The sequence below is a fragment of the Chlorocebus sabaeus genome, chromosome 19 (genome assembly GCF_047675955.1).
Source record: "Chlorocebus sabaeus isolate Y175 chromosome 19, mChlSab1.0.hap1, whole genome shotgun sequence".
Lineage (NCBI taxonomy): Eukaryota > Metazoa > Chordata > Mammalia > Primates > Cercopithecidae > Chlorocebus > Chlorocebus sabaeus.
Genome location: NC_132922.1, coordinates 6,573,036 through 6,578,280, shown reverse-complemented (window position 1 = coordinate 6,578,280; position 5,245 = coordinate 6,573,036).

Below are 5,245 nucleotides of genomic sequence, written 5' to 3'. Positions count from 1 at the left end.
AAAAGCCTTTAAACACACGTAGCTACACATTTTACAAGCTGCTTCTATCGATAAGAATAAAATTACATATAAGAAACATTAGCTTCAAGCAAAACTACCCTCCATTCGAGGACACATCTCACTGGGGTCACTTGCTGTGGAGGTGGAGGCGCACCGATGCGTTTGCATCAAGGCCGCTCCTGGCAGTTTGCAAGTATTATTTGAGTTCCTGCACACTCATTCAGGAGCCCAGAGCCACCAGCTCACAGCCACAGCCTGGCTGAGCGGGGCGGGGTGGAGGCGGTGTGGGGCGGGGAGGGGGGAGTTCAATGGGATGCCCCGGGGCCAGGGCGGGATTCAGGAACTGGAGCCAGATGCTGAGAGTGGCCGTGACCTTGCAGTGTTAAAGGAAAGAAAGTATGAGGTGGGGGTACCCCACTCCAGGACCAGCCTCTCATCTGTGCATCCCACTCATATTTATGGAGTGCCCCTCACCTGAGTGGTTTTGATCCTTCTGTGAGTTAGCTCAGGGTTACCATAACATGACCACAAACTGAGTGGCCTAAATCAACAGCAATGTCTTCTCTCACAGTTCTGGAGCCCAGCATCCGAAATCTAGGTGTCGGCAGGGTTGGTTCCTTCTGGAGGCTCTGAGGGTGAGTCTGCTCCACGCCCCTCTTGCCCAGCCTCCAGTGGGTCCTGGAAGCTCTGTGCATTCCTTGGCTTGTGGCCGCATCCCTCCCCTCTCTGCCTGCAATGTCACGTGGCCTTCCCTCTGGGTGCCTTCTGTGTCTGAGTGTCTCAAACCTCCCTCTCTTTTCTCTCATGAGGATGCCAGTCAGTAGATTTAGGTCGAGCTTTGTCTTAATCACATCTGCAAAAGCCCCATATCCGAATAAGGTCACGTTCACAGCTCCTGGGGTTAGGATGCAGACGCGTCATTTTGGGAACACTGTGCAGCTCACTGCAACCTCAGAGAAGGCCCAGGAGGGATAGAGTTTTCCTTCATGAGGTCTCTGCAGGGCTGCCCCCCGGGTGAGGAAAGCTGGCACAGGTCCCCAGCAGAGGGGGGCCAATGGCTGAGGGGAGGGAGCCAGAGGGGCCTTGGTCCCAGGACGAGCTGCCTCATAGTCTGGCAAGCACAATAAGCCTGGGGCCTCAGGGCCTCCACAGGTGTGGGAGCAGCCAGACCCGGTGCCCCAACACAGCCCCTTCTCTGTGGGTGTCTTAGTCCATTTTTTGTTGCTTATAATACCTGAAACTGGGTTTTTTATAAGGAAAAGCAAATTACTTCTTACAGGTACGGAGGGTGAAAAGTCCAAGGTCAAGGCACCGCATCTGGTGAGGACCTTCTTGCTGGTGGGGACTCTCTGCAAGAGTCCCAAGGTGGCACAGGGCATCAACATGGTGAGGGGCTCAGCGTGCTGGCTCAGATCTCTCTCCCTTCTTGTGTAAAGCCACTAATGCCACTCTTGTCATAACCCATTAATCCGTTAGCCCATTAATCTACTAAACTACTAATCTGTGAATGGATTAACCTTTCATTCACAAAGGCAGAACCCTCATGATCCAATCACCTCTAAAGGCTCCACTTCTCAACACTGCCAAATTGGCAATTACGTTTTACATAAGTTTTGAAGGGCACCAATATTCAAACCATAGTAGTGGGGCACTGTGACCTCAAAAGCGTCCTCAACGTTTCTGCCCTCTTTGATCCCAAGCCCACCCAGACTCTCCTCCCGGCACCACTCAGAGCAGACGGGAAGGCCACAAGACCTACAGTCGGTGGGGGTGGGGAAGGTGGGGAGGTGACCTGGGGGAGAGGCTGCTCAAGGGTGATGCACACCTAGACAGGTGGCCTGTACCCTGCGACCAAGTGCCCAGTTGCCTTATTCCAGTTTTTTTGTTTGTTTTTGTTTGTTGTTTTAGACGGAGTCTCACTGTGTTGCCCAGGCTGGAGTGCAATGGCATGATCTCCATTCACTGCAACCTCCACCTCCCAGGTTCAAGCAATTCTTGTGCCTCAGCCTTCCGAGTAGCTGGGATTACAGGCATGCGCCACCATGCCTGGCTAATTTTTGTGTTTTTAGTAGAGACGGGGTTTCCCTATATTGACCAGGCTTGTCTTGAACTCCTGACCCCAAGTGATCCACCCACCCGCTTTGGCCTCCCAACGTGCTGGGATTACAGGCATGAGCCGCCGTGTCCGGCCCTCCAGTTTTTGATCCTGGGACTGACTCTTCCCCAGCGAGAATGTCAAAGGTGCCTGCCCACCTCTGGGAATTCCCTCCCGAGTCCCGTCCCTCTGTTAAGAATGCTGCTGTCACTTGTACCCACACATAGAGCTCCTTCCTGTCACCCAGCTGTCAGCTTAGTTGACACTATTCAATGTCAACTAATGCGAAAAGCCCCATCGCCCTCTCCTGTGGCCTTGTGTCCTCCGCACTGCATAAGCAGGAGCTGGAATCTCCTCCCCCTCTTCCCTGCGCTGCTGGGTGTAGGTTCCTGTTTGTTTCTCCACTGACGGCAGGGACCCTGAAGGGACCAGTTCACGACATCCCATGTCTAGAAAAGTGCTCAACACATTACAGGAATTCAAGAAAGAAGTTTGTCAAATAAAGGAACTTTCTGACATTCTGAAGCGACTAACGATGGCATGGACCACTTGGTGGTAGTGAGTTCCCTGTCATTGGTGGTATTTAAGCAGTAGTTGGATGACACTCAGAGGGTGCATTAGAGAGACAAACACAGGAGGTATTGTTCAAGCTTAGGGCAAACACAGATCCTTCTCAGGGTCTCTGACCATTCAGTGTCCCCTTCCCTGCTACCATCTTGCCCTGAGACCCTGGGGGATGCCTTTCTTCTCTCTGAGCCCCAGTCTCTCAACAGTTCTAGAAAACAAAAGGTGGCAGCATCTATTTGGCTGAGCCACCCAGATAGAAAAGACTTTGGAAGGAAAGGCCAATATTTATTCGTTATCATATTCAGAAATTAGACTGGGGAGCCACAAATAGATATTTCTAACAAGAGCCCGTCTGTCCCTGCCTCTCAGGCTCATCCTTCACACTCCTTGTTCATGTCACGTCTTGCTGCCTCCCGCACTGGGGGTTTGGCTTGAATATTTGCCAGCTGCTCAGTTATTTTCTGGGGTGATTCATGGGAAAGTGGGACGTCCAACTGCAGTTGGGATGTTCTTTTAAAAGAACATGTGCCGCTCCCAACGGGGCCACATCTGAGCCAGGCACAGGGCTCGCTCTCCTCTGGGGATGGGTGTGCGGGGAGGCGGGGGGGAAGAGCTAAACATGTGCCATGGACTGGAAGGGGCCCCATCAAAGCCCGGGCTTCCCCAGGGAGCAGTCCGTCTGTTTTGTGCCCTGCCACAGGTGCTCCAATCCTAGCATCAGCATTCATGCATCCGCTGTTTCTCCATCTTTTTATTTTATTTTATTTTTTGAGATGGGGTCTCACTTTGTTGCCCAGGCTGGAGTACAGTGGTCCGATCACAGCTCACCACTGCCTGGAATTCCTGGGACTACAGGCATGCAACACCACACTGGCTAATTTTTACAATTTTTGTAGAAACTGGGGTCTCCTTAGGTTGACCAGACTGGTCTCAAACTCCTGGTCTCAAGCAATCCTTCACGCCTCAGCCTCCCAAAGTGCTAGGTTTACAGGCGAGAGTCACTGTACCCTGATTGTTCCTCCGTCTTCAAAAACAGTCTTGATCTCTACTCCTGCCCTCCACTTTCATGTTTTTTTGGTTTTGTTTTGTTTTTGTTTTTTTTTTAAATGGAGTCTCGCTCTGTAGCCCAGGCGGGAGTGCAGTGGCACGATCTCAGCTCACTGCAACTTCAGCCTCCTGGGTTCAAGCGATTCTCCTGCCCCAGCCTCCCGAGTAGCTGGAATTACAGGCATGTGCCACCACGCCCGGCTATTTTTGTATTTTTAGTAGAGATGGGGTTTCACCATGTTGTCCAGGCTGCTCTCAAACTCCTGACCTCAGGTGATCTGCCTGTGTTGGGATTACAGGCGTGAGCCACGGCACCTAGCCACTTCCATGTTTCTTTCCCCCTCTGGATAGCAAAGCTCTTTGAAGGAACGAAACTCCTCCCATCTTTCTTGAACACCCCCCTCCAGCACACTCTTGACCCTGTGGATTCCCTGAGGCTTTAATGAAGTCAGCAGTGACCCCCAACCCAAAACCCAGGGTCGGCTGGCAGATGTTGGCTGCCTGAGCCACCCACTCAGTCTGACTCTGCTGGCTGGTCTCTCTCCTCCTTGCTGCCCTCTCCTCACCTGGCTGCCAGGATTCTGCTGCTGTCAGCCTCGCTCCCACGTCTCTGGTAGTTCCTCCTCACTCCCTTGCTGGCTCTATTTTGTGTCCTTGACCTTGAACGTGTTGGGGAGTTCTGGAGCTCAGTCCTTACTGTGTCTTATTTTATTACCGTCTCATTCCCTTACTAATCTCATCCTGCCTCGGGGTTTTAAACGCCCTCCAGATGCCAATGACTCCCATGTACACCTCCAGCCTGGACCTCTGTCCTGACTCCTGACCTCCAACTAGGTTTTCAGTGTGGATGTCAAAGACACTTCTGCTCACATTTAACACGTCCAACGCTGAACTCCTCATCTCCTCCCACCTCCCTGTCTGGGTTGGTGGCTGCCCTGTCTTCCCCGTGACTTGGGCCAGGAGCCTGTGTTTATCCATGCTTCCTTTTTCTCCTGCACTCTACATCCAATCTGTCAGGAAATTGTCATTCCATGGCCCCAGTGCATCCGGGATCTGATGACTTCTCTCCACCCCACTCCTTTTCCATCCTAGTGCAAGCCACTTTCATCCTTGCCTCTGTAAATCTGTTCTCAGCACTGCAGTCAGAAGAAGCCTTTACAGGGTAGCCAGATTATGCTGCTCCTCTGCTCAAACCTTGCCAAGGCTTCTCCTTTTCACCTGAAATGCAAGCCAGCATCCTTCCCAGATTCTGCAAAGCCCCAGATAATTTGACTGGCTCCCTGGACCTTCTCTAACATCCCCTCCTATTGCTCCTTCTGCATTCCACCACCTCTTCACTTTCTCCTGTTCACTGGGCTCCAGCCACACTGTCCCCCTTCCCATTCCTCCAACCTGCCAGGCACACACCTGCCTCAGGGCCTTTGCACTTACAGTTCCTTCTGCTCAGATGCTCTTGTCTCAGATATTTGCTGGGCTCACTCCCTCACCTCCTTTACCGCTGTGCTTGCCTTCTCCATGCAACCCCTGTCAACCAAC